The following is an 18491-nucleotide window of genomic DNA, read 5'->3' as shown; positions in this document are numbered from 1 at the left end:
GAAAAACCAGAAGGTCATTTCAAATTGTTGCTAGGCTTTACCTATATTCAATCATTTGTACTTTGCCCCTTGCAGATTCATACTTAAATTTACTCGCCATCTAGTGGTGGCGTCTTAAAGTGATATGTTTACATTTGGTGTTAGTGAAAAGTAATCTTCATTGTTTTAAACAGTTTAATCTTTACTTTCAGGTCATATAAATTAAGTGCGCTTGATGTTTGTAACATAATTCAAATAGAAAACTCGTCGAAAACCAACCGATTAATGCAAATAATACTTTAAAACACATGGACATGAGGTCATTATTCATTGTAAGCATTTCTACCAAGGTTGCAGCATTGTAAAGTGGACATTTTTAAATATGTTTTGTATGATTTTCACTCGGAAAATTACTCTAAAAAGCTCGAAAAGGACGTTGATCTTATTGTTTCCTTAATTAAAGAACGAGTTAAAATATCCGTTGAAACAAATTGGATCAAATTGTGCAATAAAAATAGCGCATCCCTATATGCAGCAAAAAAAAAACGCGCGAATCCCGTAAATTAGCAGCAGCCTCGAATCAATTACCCAGAGGCGCGCAGACACGCGAGGCATTTAGGATCGCTCGAGTGTGCCGCGCGCATGGAAGAAAGTCGTAAAGCAGTACACAACACACAAGCCTATATAGCAAATCAGCAATGCAAAGCGAAATTTCAGGCATTTATACTCCGTTTTGTTATTGTTGTTCGGGTAAACACGCGCACGACGAATCGTATATACATACATAATACATGTATAAATATGCGATGTACGTGTCCGCGGTGGCGTCGGGGGCGGCCGCAGGAGCTACTACACACCATATTATAAGCTACACGCACATAAGTAAGTAGTATAAGCGGCTAACAGAAGCCCATATTGTCCAATAGTACTTTAACACTGTCGCCGCGCGTCCAAAAGTCCGAGCGCGAGCGCCTCTCTCTGTGCAAATGTGCCTATTGTCCGATTTTTTTCTCTTTTCTTTTTTCTTCTTCGAGTCCTCTGCTCTATATACGTGTAATGTATGTGTGCTGGCTGAGGGGGGGCACAATTGTAGAGACTCGTACATATATAGGTAACTACGTCTATAGGTGAATTTTGAGGCATGCGCTTGCTCACTGGCGCGCGTATATATGTATACGCGTAAGAATCGGAGGCAGGCCTCGTATACGTACTCAAAAAGAAATAAAATTTGTCGCCCATTCAAACTTAAGAGAAGCGAAATTATTCCCTTAGAACGCAAATCGCATAGTATCGTTACAAAACCGTTTGTTACCTTTCGACTATACACCTATATATACAACTATATATAACTCACTTTTGTTGTCGCCGTGTTCTCTCTTTCTTTCTCTTTTTTTTTTTGCTCTCTTACTCATTTTTTTTTTTTAACGCGCAGCTACGGTAGTAGGTAATGCTCGGGCGCGCGCGCGCGCGAGCTCTCAGTTTTGTGAATAATACAGAAGTGAACCCGTAAATATCCTACGATCGTTATCTGCAACTTCTCTCTCTCTCTCTCTGATTTCCTCGGAAACGTATGTGTGTGTGTGTGTGTGTGCGTGTGTGCTGCTGCTGCGTGTGCCTCGGCGTTTTGACAGTTTCGAGATATGTATCGCGAAGCCTCGTACGTATAGCTACCTATATATGCAAGCGCTTTTGCGCGCGCGAGCGCCAGGCCAATTGCCCGCCGGCTCATTGTTGGAGCAGCAGCAGCAGCAACGACGATGCGTTTTCACGCCTACCATATTTGTATGGAATTACAACGAAGGCTATAGGATCGTGTGGGAAAACACATATATTCCGATGTTAAATATATGTGTGCTTTTTGAATTTTTCACCATATATACATACTGTATATTGCGGGCGCGCGCGCGCGCGGACACAATGAGCTCGCGGCGAAAAATGAACGAGATGTGCGATGCGAGCGAACGATAACGAATGAAAAAAAAAAGAAGAAGAAAAATCCATGAGGACCGATGATCGCGCGGAGAATTTCTAATCACGCCGATTGATCGGACGCTACGTATAGAGCTGTATAGCTTATAGCTGCTCACGTCTCTTATTTTTCGGACGCGCACACATCATGTGCGTTTATACACATATGCAACTTTTATAATGTAGAGATTACTTTCAGAGATCTTTCAGTGCTGCTGCTGATCTGGTGTGTGTAGAGGCTTTTCATCGGCTGCTTTGTGGTTCTGATATAGTTACACCGATGGTGTTGAGTTTACGCCGTTGTGTGTCGTCCACCACAAATATTATATGTACGTTTATGTGTGTATAGGCGGAATCGCGCGTCGATCGTCGGCTGCGATTTCTCGGAGCAGCACCTACCTACCTCTACCTACTGGTCAACCGACTTCTATCTCGTATCAATCTACGTGAAATCTGTCCAACACCTCGTCTGTATATATACATAACATGCCCAAACCCGATATGTATACTTCAGATGTCTATCGACGAGAGGGGCGAATCGTATCATCTGCTGCTGCTAAAACACCCATCTATAGTCGCTTGAGCTCCTCTCTATTTTATGTATAGGTGCGAATAAATCGACGTTAATAATAATTAAGACGTGCTCGAGATAAAAATCGGCGGCGCACCGCCGCGATGATCTTAACGAGACAAGTTTGTGGAGCGAAAAAGAGAGAGAGAGTGGGAGAGGAAGATGATAAAAGCGAGATTATGAGCGGCACGCGTAGCAGCTCTTCTATGTTTTTTATATCTAATGGTCTTGATCGTGGATCGATCGAGTCGAAATTTCGTAATCAACGGGGGCTTCTATGTTACGTTAAAATTTTAAACGATTCATCCAATCGTATGTACAAGTATAAATTTGACAAGTTTTCAAGACTTTTTATTGTACATCACCAAAAAGTGACTATTTAAAATTTTTAAAAATGCATTACAATTATAATTGTCTAGTTCTTGGCGATTATTCCATTAAAATTATGTTAGAAATATAAAACGCATTTCAGAAGACTATTTCTTCAAAAGATGGCCGGTTTTCAACCGTTGCTATGCGATAATACCACTTCCGCCACTAGATGGCCAGTACCCTCATCTGAAAATATGCAAGTGGTAAAAGTAAAAATAATTGTATACATCAAAGTAAGGTTTCCATATACGTTATCAGTGTTTTTTTATTATCCTGGGTTCTCTAGCCTCAGAAAACCCTAGTTTCTCGCAAGCAGGGTCAAAAAATATCGTTTGCAACTAGTCCACAAGGAAGTTGACTCAACCAGGAGTTTTTGCAAACAACTCCTGAATGATTCAACTGCTTCGCGCACTTGTAACAAAATATACTATTAAAATATTAAAATAATGCCATTCATTGATTTGTTTTTGGCTATAAATGATTTATTACAACAATGTTATAATTATCAAGCGCATTTTAAATGATCTGAAAATGACAATTTAGACCGATTTTCTGCCGCTTTGATTACGATAAAATCACTTCAAGTCTTCATCACTAGGTGGCGAGTACCTGCATACCTATAAATCTGCAAATGGCAAAGTCAAAATAATTGTATAAGTCAAAAGAATATTTTTGATGACAGAATATGATAAAATTTTTCATTGATCTTCTATGGCGTTGTTTACGGAGGCGCGAGAAAATCGATATCACACGCGGGGCTCAGGCGCAATAGAAGATTTTTTAATCCGAGCACTATGAAGCAATATACGAATAGTCGCAGCAGCGCATCGAGTCACACATCCGAAAAAAGCTCGAGCTGCGTCGTCGTCGTCGTCGTCGTCGGACGAAATAAGAAGAAGGAAGAAGAGGGAAGAGAAAAAAAAGAAATAAACGCGAGCCGCGGCCCATAAATTGATCAAACTATTGGTCGTATTATAGCCGCAAATCGTGGCCGCAAAAGCGCATATTGCCCGTCTGCGGGGATCATGTACTATACACATGACACAGCGATCAGCTCGGAGGTTCTTCTTTTTTTTTTACGATGAAACTTGCGGCTCGTTTTTCCTCGATCGGCGGCCTGTGTGCACCACCACCACCATCACCACCGGTGCTGCTGCATCATAAAAGTAGGTTGGTAGGTAGACCACTCGAAAAAGAAGACGTATAAGCGCTGGGCGTGCATCTGTGTGTGTGTGCGTAAACGTACGTACCGTATATAGGTACGAAGTTATAAATTGGACAGCTGTCGCGAGATGTATTGTCATCGGCGGTGGACGAGAGAGAGAGAGGCAAGTTTCGCATATACGCGTTTTTGAGCGATCGCGCGCTAGTACACACACTCGGGCGCATTGTTGCTTCTGTTGGTGCCGTGTCGAGCGCGCACAGCTACACTGCTATGTAATGTATGTGTGTGTGTATGTATTAGAGATCTGCGCGCCTGATAACGTCCTTCGCGCGCATGAAGAGAGAGACATGTTGCTGCTGCTCTCGAGCTCTTTCTCTCCTACTCACTCGACGAGCTTTGCTCTGTGTGTGTGTGCGTGTGTAAATGCTGCAAAGTAACAGATTAGATCTCATCTGCATCTGGATTCCGGGCATCGAGCTCGCAGCAGCAGCTAAAAAAAAGAGAAGAGACTCGCTATACGGAGAATAAACGGACGAGTAGTACTCGCTTATGTGTACATTAAATATATGACGTCGATGCTTTTGCGGTTCACGTGTATGGCAGAGGAGGAGATCGGAGCCCGCATCGATGCAACGATGCGCGCGCGGCTCGACAAACTGATTGACGTGCTTAATGAATTATAATCTCCCAACGCACACAAAGCTGACGCGATGTCAAATCGCTCGCTTATCGATTGTATATCAATTCAATTGTCGCGTGTAATTTTCAAGCCTTACTCACACAATGATCTATGAAATAATTTAAGCCGCAGCTATTTCTCGAACTTGTGCTACAAGCTTAATATATAAAGAGAGAGATATAATAATGCGAACGGCAGCGAAACTCGATCGCTCGTTGACCCAATTAGAGAGTGTATATTCGGCAACGTTTGGAAAAGCAGAGAATTCGTCAGAAAACTCGTCGTCTACTGCTGAGCTGAACTGCAGTGAAATGCTGAATTATATATATATATAGAGCGCATAAAAGCCAGTCTCTATTATAATGCTCGGATGGATTTTCAAGTGAATCGCCGAGAGAGAGACAGAGTAGACTGACATTTCAATCAGCTTCTGTCTTTTTGCGCGAGCGTTTGATGGAGTAGCAGCTACCAGGCTAGACTATATAGCTAGCTAATACAACGAGCCCGACTGTTATCGAGTTTTTTTCAAGAAAGACGTGGAGGAGACAGCGAGGCGCTTATTCTCTCTCACTCTTATTTACTCTCGCTCGGCCGCCCGCGCGCTAGCGGCCCTTCAATATAATTCTTCTTTCTTCTTCTCTCTTTTTCTAGAGCGCATCTTCCTCGCATTATATATACCCGCATTCTTCTGTAGTGCTGCTGCTGCTGCTGGCAATTTCCAAGATTCAGCTAGATTCTTGATGCGTCCGCGCGACGAGCTGGTTCGTCGAGTGGGCACGTGCCCCGCGCGCAGTACACAACACAACGCAACGGCTATTATCCCTACGTGGAATATAACATGATACTCGCTAGGTCGTGTATACAACGTGAGAGAGGCCCGCTCTTTTTGATATTTTTCGCCCGTTTTTCTATATACGCGCGCGCGAGAGGCTAATATAAAAGAAAAAAAAAGTGAATCACGAGAAGACGGGCAATTAATGCGTCCCTTTACGCGAGACTCTTTGACTGCGTTTATTCGCATTATGTGCCATTACTTGGCGAGGGTGGCCATTCGCTAGATTTTCATACGAGGAGCGTCTCTCGGACTCGCTTGCGGTCGATTTTAGTCAATACACGATCGCATTGAATTGGTCAGGAGAATCATTACAATAATTTGCTTGTCATCAAAAATTTGACTTGTACAATTATTTTGACTTTGTCACTAGCGAATTTACGGAAAAAGGTACTTTGCCATCTAGTGGTAGAATCTGAATGTAGGATTTAAAGGACTTAAAACTCGTTTAAATTGTTTGCTTGCAACAGGAAAATTTTTAAAAACAAGCCAATCAATGGTGATGTACTTTAAAAAATTTTAAACGTTGATTTTTCGATCATCGGGTCATTATTAATTTGAAGCATTTGTACCCGAGACATTCGAAGTACGGAAATACAGCTACTAAAATTCGTCAGTATAATTTCTTTACATCATCGAACGAGTAAATACGATTACGAATGCACGATTAAAAAGATCTCTACGATGATGATGAAAATAAAAAATTGTAGACTTGTAAATCAACGATGAGTCACTTACGGAAAGATATTTCGATTATAGGCGTTTAGCTTATCGAATTGAAATCGAATTATTATATATACGTAAAGGCGCAGAGGCGCGTCTTAATTATATAAACACGTGTATCGCTTAGCCGTATATATCCCATCGACGATAATCGATCGAATTAAAATTCACCTATAAAAAAATGTACATATAACAGTCCCGAACGTCTCGATTTTATACGTTAAGCTATGCGACCGTACGAATATAAATGTAAGCAATAACCAGATCTGTGCCTTTGCTTTCTCTCTCTCTCTCGGGTCGAGTGTACGTATACGGAAATTTCAGTCCGTATAGATCTGCTTTTTTATGTATACATAAGGAAACGTCAAAGATGTATCGGTTGATGAAACTGTCTATCTGCCCCAGTGTGTGTGTGCGGTGGCCGGTGGGAGAACAACAATTACACCGCCGCGAGATCGCGCATCAATATCGGAATCTCGACGATATATAAAAAGGCGCGCGCACGTAATCTCGCTCGTCATCTCGCACACGCGCTACTTCCCGTCGATATATATGCGACAATAAACCTCCCTCGCTCTGTACGTGACAGTCGAGCTTTTGCACCCTTTCCTCGGTGCAGAGCTATACACAGCTGAGAATACCAGCAGCGGCCCAAAGACAATGCGTAATGCGCGCTCGAGTACTGTGCAGTAGTAGTACGAGTTGCTCGAGCCGTCGTAATTCGTCCGTTTAGCTCGAGCGACAGAGATGTCAAAAGCTCCGAGAGAGAGAGGAAACCGAAAGGGAAGGGTCGATTCATATATATATATAATATGTATAAGCGTATCGGCCTCTCGAATCTCTTGCCGGGCGCGCGCAGATAATCTTGATGCTGTGCTCTCAGTCGCGAGTATATATATAGGCAGAAACAGCAGCTATGTAGCGGAGTGCGCGCGATAATGTCAGATAGGATTCATGCCTGGCAATTGAATGTACGCGCCCGTGTGAATGAAGGCCATTGTCGCCCATGTGTGTGTGTGTTGGTGCCATTCGGTGGCACATATTATATATAGAAACAACAACAATAACAGCAACAACGACGCCAGGCGCTCGCTCGACATATATTTCATGCGACAGCTATGTTACACATTTTATACATAAATGAAATCCGAAAATATCCTTTGTTTACGCGGGCTCAATGTAGGTATTACAAGATGACACACACGCTTCGTGTTCCCTTTAAAAAGCGAACGATCTTTGCCCGCAACTCTTTTCCGGCTGCGATTCGAGTTTGCGTTCTAGATAATAAACCACAACCTGATGTTTATTCGTTGGCCAGTTATGAGTATTTATAGTAATTGGAAATTTGTTTGCCACTTGCGAGTATGCAATACGCCATCTGTTAACGTAATCAAAAAGCTCCCAATCAGATACGACACCTTAGGTTAGAATAAATCTTAAGTAAGTACAAAAAAGAATTCTGAGATATTAATCCTTATATTTTCCTACAAAAGTAGGGGGCTGTGTAAGAACAGCTGTTAAAAATGAAACTACTATAAACTTCGTAAGAAAATAAATTAATTCAATTGAAGAACATTAAACATAAGAGCTGAAAATTTTCAGCAAGATGATCGTAGAGTGTCCCTCTTGCTAATTCCATCTTGCCATTCATCCTGCTAATTTTTAATTCCATCTACAACTCTGTTTCCAAGATTCTTAAAATATATAATAACAAAAATAAACAAAAACAACGTTCGCCTGAACATTGATTAATGCTTCTCGCGCACCTATATCGCCGTTTTCTCAACGAATAAAAATGCGCGACGCGTACCTGTTCATTTGTCGAGCTCGACGTGTATACATTTATAATGGCGAATGGAAAACTCACGATTCGCACTTATTTAACTGTATCATGTGAATACGGCTTTCCAGCGCATACGATATATATATATTTATATTAAAAATGTACGCATATATATTCAGAGTTAAAGAGAGAGAATATAACAAGGAGCGATCTGCTGCTCGAGAGTTGCGGGTGTACTACGCGCTACGCAGTGCCGCGATCTGATTAGCGCGAAAAGAGCAGCCGTGCATTCTCCCAAGGCGCGTATAGTACGTACGCAGCTATATAATTATTATTTAGAAATCCCAATTGTGCCTTATGCAAGCGAGAGAATATAATTCGTCGGTCGTGCAATTTTAGCGCGCGCTATACGCTTTATTATATGTACGTATATAATACGAGAGAGGCACCTTTCTTTTGTCTTATCCCCGCGGAGCGGCGTATGTACCGCAGCTGTGAGCTCTGCGCACTACGTATACCACTACTCCTTTTCTATATTTCCCTCTAATTTACGCGCGTATATAGGCTTAGGCGCGCGTACTTTTATGAGAGAAGTGAGAAATATGCATTGCGTACTTACTCGTACGCGCGGATGCTTTATTGCGGAGGTAATAGCAGCTGTCCATCATCGATCAATTTTATTCAGCTCTCATCTCCTCCTTCTTCTTTGTTTTTTCTTTCTTTCTTCGTAATTTTTTTTTTTGTTAATGAAGCGACGCTCGAAGGATGAGAAAAATATTAAAGTCGACGCGTACGTTACATTACCGCGCGCGCGCGCGTACTACGGAGAAATTGCCCAAAGCGCAAACGAGCTATAAGGCCCATAAAGGATACGAGGATGTTCGTGCAAGGATCGAGTATTCTAACTCTTGCTTTTATTTTCCGATGCGCAGCGCGTAAGACTCTCGAGTGGAGCTGCGCTGTGCATATCCGCTGTGTATGCAAGCGATAATTACACGTGTACGCGCGAGGAGAAAGAGAGCCTGCGCGCCTTATAATGCACAATATATATATATAAATCGGGAGAAAGAGAGAGAGAGATGCGTTCGACTGATTTTGTGGCGAGGGCAAATAGCTTTTTCCATGAACGAGGTTCGATTTTTTTTTTTTGCTGCTCTTTTCTTCGGCAAACGATCATGAGCGAGCTGCGAGTCGATCCGCTCGTAACGCGAGTGTACGAGAATTCTTATTTAGGAAGCGATCTCGGTACACTTCCTAGTATACGCGTATCTTTGCCCTTTTTATTTCTACGTTTTGTCTCGAGCCTCGCGCACATATGTCGGTCCAAGAAAATCGAGCTAATTCTCACTCTCTATAATACAGCGCTATACATCGGTCGTAAAATTGAAGTTTCCGCGTAAACTCGCGCGAAACCGTAACATTACGAGCGAAATTTTGCGGGTTGGACGCGAAAATGAAGCGATAGCTCATATGCAAAGTATCGCGGCGTAGGTCAATAATTAGGTCGTCTATCGGCCGAGCGGATCTCTCGCGTACCTCGACGCGATGACAAATTATAATACGCGCGCGTTATACGTATATAATAATATAATCTCGCGCGGATGATCGTTTCGGATGTATCATTTTCGCCGCACCACCTGCGCCCGAGTCCGAGTCCGAGCGCGAACACGAGAACCGAATCGGCCGCCGAGTCGAGTTAAATAACATCGGTATGAGCAGCGGAGTGTGTGTTTGTGTATCGGGCGCAGGCAGCTGATCGTCCTCGCGTACACCCCTTATATCACCGAATCGCACGCGCGAGCGAACGATAGATCGTAATAAGGAGGCACATTAACGCGCAGAGACATATACGCACTCGGGCCAAGATATAATATATTATATGCAACGCCGGGCTGGCATGAGGAATATACAAAACAAGTGCCAAGTTGCGAACACGAGTCACGTTGGATATATGCGAGGGTACATTAATATATACCTTTTTCTGCGTTTGCATTTTGATTTGCTGGCTGGAAATAAAAAACACAGAACGGCGGCGGCGGTGTTATCTTGTCGCAGGTGCCCGCGCGTAATCGTATTATATATGCGCGCGATGCATTTCGAAGCTCTGCTGCTTCGTACACCGCAAAAACGATGTACATAGAGCAGAATAATACAGCTGCCGAAACGGCGATCATACACCTGTACGTATATTTTTGCCGCTACGCCACACACGCAGATATACATACGTAATACGCGAGCGAGAGAGAGAGATATGATTTTACACGTAAGGCGTTTTTTTGCGCGAGACCACAGAGCGCAATGTGCGGTTATTCGATATGTGTTATTTTGACAACGAGTCGCAGAGCAGAGCAGAGCTACGCGCACGGGTCTGGTCCGGTATATTATATAGAGGTAGAGAGTAATGCGGCACGCGTCGTCGCCGCCGCGGCCCGATCGCATCTTGGATCTGATCGAAACGATTATTTCGATTCTGACCGGACCCAGCTCGCGCGCGACACACACACACACACACACAAGCCAATCAAGATGCCGCAGACGAGCCGCGCCGACTCGATGATTTAACGTTCGATAAGTGAAATCGCGCCTCTAATACCGTCAATGATATCGCCCGCTGAGATCTGACTCTTTTTTTTTTAATTCCGAAACGATGCTAAAAAACAAGATCGTCTTGTAATTTTAGATTAATCGTGATATTTTCAATTGTTTTTTTGATAATTAGGTTACTTGAGATTTTACGGAGAATACTAGGAACAAGGACCGGTGACTTCATTGGTGTGCTAGTGTTTATAACCTTGGTAAAAATACGCAACATTGAAAATGAGATAATAATCAAAAAAGTAATATTATTTATTTTCAAAAATATAAAATCATACTTTACAAATAATAAACGCATTCAAAATGACTCGAAAATGACAATTCAGTTGCTTCACAATTTTTACACTAGTTTTCAATAACTTTTAGTACGGTAGTACTACTTTAAGCCTAAGCCGCTAGATGGCGAGTACCTCTTACAGTAAATCTGCAAGTGGCAAAGTAAAAATGTTCGTATGAGTCAAAACCCGGGTTTGAAAAATATGAAAATTATTGAAAAATGAATAAAAACTAGCAAATTCAATTGAATTAACGTATTTATAATTGAAAGATAGAAAATTAAAAAGAGCCATTGAAAGTGTGTTTCCATTGTTATTGTTCCTGTTTGAAGTCTTCGCCACTAGATGACGAATACCTTTATCTGGAAACCCGCAAGTGATAAAATGAAAATTATCATATAAGTGTAAGCACGGCTTTGAAATCGGCATTGCGTTTTCGGCTTCATTTATTTTTGCTAATGAATGCGACGTAATTGAATTCATTATGTTAACGACAGGCATCAACGATGATATTAGTATTACTTTAATTTTAATAAGTAAATAAATGGTCATCAAAAAAATTCGAAAGACTATGCAATCATAAAATGTTGAAAAAAACTTTACGTGTTTCTATAAGAACATGTCAGAATAGGAATGCTGAGCATTTCTACCAGGGAGAGAGTAACCTGAACTAGTCCAGATAAATCAAGAAGCTAAATAGAGCAAAATAAACGTCAAACGTGGGCCGATTGACCAATAAAATACCGCGCGTACATCTGGCACACAACGAGTTATATATATACGCGCTGCAGCGCAGTATCTCCAATTTAGCAGCGGGGCACAGGTCGAATCTCGAGGCCCGAAAAATCTCGCAGCTCGAGCCGAAGACTCCACGCGCTTTAACAGCCTTTTCAAGGCCTGTTTATAAGCTCTACACTCCCTTATTTATACACGCATCGCGCGTATAATACACCCGACTCTCTTGGGCCGATAAGCATCCGTATGGTATATATATACCGACGCGCATTACACGTGCACCAGCAGCTGGACCTTCGCCCACATCGTGCGTTATAATACGAGAGTTCGTGAAGTTTTGCTCGGGCGATGCTCTCGCGCAGTTCGGCGCTCGTATCTCATCTCCGTCGACGAGCGAGCCCCACAGCAGCTTCCTCAAAGAAGAAGCGCGTCAAAGTCGCGATTTCAATCTGCGCGGGATAGTCTTCGGATAACTTTAACGAAAAAAGCATACGAAAAAACGCGCGAAAATGGGGGGGCTCGTTGTCGTAACGAGCGAATCATTTCATTTGATGATATTTTTTGACGAACGAAAGTTTTCAGCTGTATTGTTCAATGAATAATTTGACCAAAAAATCATTTTTATGAATCTTCTTAGGTAAATATTCTTTATATTAATAAAGAGAAAATATTACCATTTGAAATATTTCAAAATATATTACCATTGATTGGCTTGTTTTTGACGATTTTCTACAATACAAATTTAAAAAATGTCAAATGACCCGGAAATGACAATTTAGTTGGTTCAAACAATTTAGACCAATTTTCAACTGCTTCGAATAATACAACTTTGAGCATTCAGCACTAGATGGCGAGTATCTTTAAATGTAAATGTGCAAGTGGCAAAGTAAATATAATAGTATATAAATTATATGAGTCAGCCCAGTTAAAATAAAATGTTTTTTTACGGTTTTAGTTCCATAGTCAAGTGTTTTTCTTTGTCGAAACTAATCATAAAATTTTGACCATTTCAATCAGCTTTGTTCTACTCCAAATACATTCGTATCCAGTTATCAATCAATCGATTTAATTTTATAACTTTTCATTCAATCTACCTGCAAAAAAGCCAGCAATGTACCACGCTTGTTCACAATAGCGTACCTCGGGTGGTGCGCGCCTTATTTAATTGTAAAAAATGTTAATTACAAAAATGCCAACGCGCGTCGAGTAAAATGCGCCTCAGGTTCGCGCAGTCCATCATACCCTTTATCACAACCCACCTCTTTAAATTCAAGCGCGCGCGCGCGCGCGTGCGTGTATGGTAATGAAAAAAACGAAAAATTTTTATGTTGCTGAAAAAAAAAAAGGAACGACTAGTCAAGAAAAACAAGTGCATCGTTACTTAGGGTGTCAGTGCCGGAGCGTAACGGAGTTAAAAAAAAAAAAACTGCGAAAAAAAAGAGATAACTTCGGTTTAATTTTGTGCTTTAATTATTTTTTAAATTAAACGTATACCCGCGCCATCGTGGCGTATACGCGAGGTATATATCTCGCCGGTCTCCCTATTCTTCCGCCTTTTTTAAACTGACCCCGGACTCCACCTCCTACTCTTCGTTTACATTCTTTTTGCGTAAAAAATATCAGCGGAGTATCAGCTCATTTTTATTAGATATATACATTTTGGTTCGTGCTGCTTTTTACGCCACCCTCGAGAATTCATTGTATTGGAAAGATAAATTACATCGGGCAACGTAAATATTGATTTTTTTCAGTTGCTTCGGTACAAAAACAATAGTTATTATGCTTGTGAAAAAAATATTAAAATTTACTCACAGTCAGTTGATTCACTGTCATCTGTAAAATTAATCAGATTCTTTGGTGAAATGTTAAAAATTCATAATACTTTCATAATGAATAATTTGATGTTTAATGTAAAATTTAGATCGTCCATTTAAGCTCAACTTTAAGGCATTAAAACGAGGGATCAATATAAGCGCGTACGCCTTCATACAAAGTTTTATCGATAGACGATAGTGTATATATACGCGCGTGCATCCCCGAAGCGTAAATAGACGTATAAATGCGCGCGCGATGGCGCCATCGCGCAGAAAAAAGGTTAAAAAAAAAGTAAAGTAAAAAAAAAGAGCCAAGCGACGCCTGAATCTTGTTTTATTTCTTGCGAGAGATAGGACGGGTCGCGCGCGCGCGAGCGAATCTCTCTGTATGTATATAAAATGCACGGGGCTACACGCCTAGGGGGTAAAAAGCGCGCGCGACGCTCGTTTTGAATGTAAAACACGAGCACACACACGATCCCGAGAAAGGGATGAGAGGGAGTAAAAATAAAAAAGAGGAGAGAATGTGTGTGTGTGTGTGTGTGTGTGTGAGCGCGGGTCACCGCCCCCGCTCGCGAGCCAACTCTGTGTGTGTGTGTGTGTGTGTGTACACCACTCGCCACGAAAAAAGGGGACGAAAAATGCAAAATGCGCGAAAGAGACGAGACTGGCGTATAGGCCCCGCAGGCAATCGAGACTGTATATATGTAACATCCACCTAGTCGAGCTTCAGAACATGGCGAGTATACCTACGTACAATATAACGAGTACATACATACTCGGTTGTGTGTGATGTGCGATATTACCCGCACGGTTGTTCGTCGTTTGTACATTCAGGTATATACGTGTGCTGCTGCTGCTGCGGCTGCTCGATTTAATAAGAGATACGAATCGCGGCGAGCCGAGGTCGTTTCTGCTCCTTTTCGGATCGCCGTGTGGAAGTATCCGCCCGCCACGCGAAGCTCTCGATCGAATTCATCAACAAATTTTGCTTTTGACGAGGTAGTACCCAATGGGTCTTGACTTGATTGAGTTCGTCCATTGTTATTCGTATTCATAAATGGTAATTGTACAAATTATAATCGGTTGCGCGAGGCTAAAAGAGAAACGCTCTTGAAATCGCGCGGGCAAAAATTTCTGCGCATCCAAAAAGTAAAATTTCAGAGAAAAATATGTTGCCTCGAACGCACGAACTCACAATACATCAAAGATTTCATTTTTATCAGAACGTGGATGGGCGAGTTCAATCTCTTCTTCCTTTTTTTTTCTACCCTCTAACCAACCCCCTTTTGCAAAATGCACTTCCGCGCGCGGGCAAAAAAAAAAAGAAGTTTTTTTCCCTAAATTCAACGAGAGAGCGGGTACAATGAATTTTCAGTTTTACGGTCTGTACGTGCAGCAGCAGCAGCAAAGGCAAAAAAAACTTTTGCGCGCGTCGAGCCCGCCAAAAAAAAAAAATACTTTTTTTATTTTCATGGCCAAGAGATTTTATCCGTTTTGACATATTTTACAGTTCATTTTGAAAATGTTCGGAGAGGAATGCGAGCGTCGGAGAGAGAGGCTCGTATACGCGAAAATAACTCTTTCTCTCTTTTTTATGATCTATTGCGGCGTATATAAAAATCATGCGCCATTGCATCGATAAAAAAAAATATCTCGTTTCTCGTATTTCGAGCGCGGAATACAATCTTTTTTTTTCGGTGCAGCCACGTAATTTTCTTTATCGGAGTAAGAGTAAACTCAATGATAGGAATTACATAATAATTTATCATTTATAATCGAAAAAATAGAATTATATATTTCTGTACACAACACGACGATGCCGTTTATACGATTTTCTTTATTCGCTTCGCTCGGCGTAACTCGGGGTATGGGTATGGTATATTGATGAATGGGTAAAAAATGCTATAGAAGACATCCGCGAATGCAAAGTAGCAGCTCTCTCTCTCGGGCGAGAGAAGATTTGTAGCCTTCGGAGGGAGGGAGAGGGCGTCGCCGTCGCCAGTCAGAATAAGCAACGAGTCGTCGTCGTCGTCGTCGTCCCTTGGAAAAGCCAAAAAGTTGGGAAAAGAAAAAAGGGAGAAGCAGCAGCGGACTATTTTCCAATAATTTAGCGAGCATACCTGGCATGGCGCGCGCGCGCGCGCGAAAGAAGAGCGACGCTATCGCGGGGCTATAAATAAACGCGAGGAATCTCGCAGCACGCACAGAGAGCACAGAGCGGCTCTGACGTCTCTCCTCTCTCTCTCTCTCTCTCTCCCTCTGCGTCCCGAAGCCCCTCGCGCTCGCAACTTTTCTCTCTCTCTCTCTCTTTTCCTACCGTATAGTATAACGCCGCCACCGCCACCGCACTGCAACTCCACCGATATTATACTTTATCTCGAACCTAATTCCCGCGTCCAGATTTATTGCCCCGGAGAAAGGGTGGCAGAGGCGGCGGCGGCGACGACGGCGGTGGCCGGGGTTATACGTGGAGCGAGGCGCAGCAGCAGCAGCAGCGGGGGATAAAAAGGGGTGAATGGAAAAAATTACGCTGAAAGCAAAAGAAGATTCTCTTTTTAACGCTCCCGTAGGACCTCGGTAACGCTGGAACTTATCTCTCATCCGCTGGGTCCAATGCTAAAATATATACGTACATCGAGCTGGCTTCCTTGTTAAAAAAAAAAACGTGTCGCCCGCAAGCCCAAACTACATTATGCATGCTTGATAACTTCAGAGTCGTATTTAATTTCAGATTTATAATTTAGCTGTACATTTTATAAAATTTACCTCGAAAAGTCGATCTTTTCATTTATTTTACTCATTTGGTCGATAAAGTTTGAGTTAAATGCCTACTTAGCATCATAAATCTGTCAACTTCTAGCGTGACGCAAACATCCATATGTCCCGCGCGAAATTGTTCATGCATCCCATTTATACTCGTATAAGATTGGCTGTGTTCGACCGCATGAAACGGTAATTTAGATAGTAATAGGAGCCAGCAGATGCCCGCAAAATCAGGACAGCTCGTGCGTTCGAGGGTCTTGGAAGAAAATAATGATTCGGAGCTGCTGCTGCTGCGGTAGCGTATCGGAGTCGCGCTTTACATACACACACACACACACACACACACACATGGCACATATAGGGGATGCGATGCACCGCGGGTGGGCCGCCACTGCTGCTGCCGCGCGTTTAGCTCGGCAGCTACTTTTACGTCTCAATTGGGCGAATTATGGGGTGGAATATTGCCCCGTAACATGTGTGTAAGTGCCTGCTTTTGCCACCTTGTCTTACACTGCTGCTGCTGCTGCACTTGTGTCACTTTGGGCTCGATAAATGTCGTCGCCCTTTTGCTATATATTTATACATTGCGGAGAATGACCTTTTGGCGAGCAATAGTAATTCGGATGTACATGTGGTCGCGGACTGATAATGATGTGCACCGACTGTGCCCCGCGGGACGATCCCTTCTTTTCATCGCTGGTGTGTACAATGCGAGTCGTTGTCAATAAATAATGCATCGTAAACATAAGTCGAGCTGCGAATTCCGCACTCTATTATCGCGTTGGCGATGTGTTACATCAATGAATGTCCATTGGGTAATTTTAGACTTAATGAACATTTTTATCGAGTAAAATACTGCTACTAAAATGACATTGATAATGGCCAGACTACCAAAAGGTGAATATTTAAAATCTTTTAAAATACATTGTTACAATTATATTGAAAATATTAAGAACATTTTAGACGATAAAATAACGTTAAATTAATTGTTTCAATCAATGCAGACCATTTTACAACGACACTGAATGCGATAAAACAACTTTCAGTCTCCACCGGTAGATGGCGAAAACCTGTACTTTTGTAAATCTGCAAGTGGCAAAGTAAAAATAGTTATATAAATCGAAGCAGGGGTAAATCCGAGTAGATACGATACAGCCAAGCTGCCCACGCCGCCACAATCACTCGGCCGCGCGGCCACACACGCGTATACGTAATATTACGTATATACACGAGCAATCATTGAAATATGTGCGATCCCGATTAAAGCTTCGCATATATTGCTTATAATGCACGTTCGTGTACAGCTTCTGAATTGCGCGCGAGCCGAGAGCCTATAGCCCCAGCCAATATACATATTATGCGAGATTGTCCGGCTGACATCGTCGATGCGCCAGACCCTTTAATGGTATACATATACGGAGGACTGATTAGTCGCTTTGTTGGAGAGAGATCGCACACACACACACTACACATAGAGCATTATATAGTCTTGCGAGTACCATTAGCGTAAATTAGACGATCGTTCGCGTTCGCGATCGAATAACGGCATAAGCGCGCGTCGTAATGGCTCTCGTGTAATCGCTTATGATTTGCGCCGTGTGGCAGCTATGTTAAACCACCCTCCTCACCCCTCGTAATACCTGTGTTATATATAATTCACGTTGTTGCTGCTGCTGTTGCTGCGTCCCGGCGTGTATATCGAGGTGAATTCGAGCGACGATGATCCTGCGTGCGGCCTAGGCAACTTCTTGCAGACGGACTTATCCTGACTTATCGCGAAGCATTATTATTGCTTCGATAGATTGGAATCGATTTCGGTACGTCTGAAATTCATGGTGACATTTTCCATTAGGTATTTGAGCGTGTATACCGATGTATGATGCACGACGACGTTCCTCGAGAGAGAGCGGCTGTGTGAATGAATGGAATACTCTCTCTCTCTGTGCGCGTTCGTAGTCGAAATCCGATTAAAACTTAAATGAGACGCTTGCCAGAGCTGGTAATGTTCGGTTATATTTTCAATTCAGATAGAGAATGCAATTTTGATCTTTGAACACAATAGATGCTCGATAGTGTATAAAGTTTCATTACTTAGTTTCGGATTAACTGATTTAACCAATTTATAATACAATGATTCAATAAGATTATGATTCATTTAGGGAAAAAAACGTGTTTGGTAAGACTATGACAATTATTATGGCTTACAGTGGCTTTTTACTTACTAATCCATCACA

Source organism: Trichogramma pretiosum, unplaced genomic scaffold (genome assembly GCF_000599845.2).
Source record: "Trichogramma pretiosum strain Unisexual culture from Peru unplaced genomic scaffold, Tpre_2.0 scaffold23, whole genome shotgun sequence".
Classification (NCBI taxonomy): Eukaryota; Metazoa; Arthropoda; class Insecta; order Hymenoptera; family Trichogrammatidae; genus Trichogramma; species Trichogramma pretiosum.
This window is presented reverse-complemented; position numbering follows the sequence as displayed.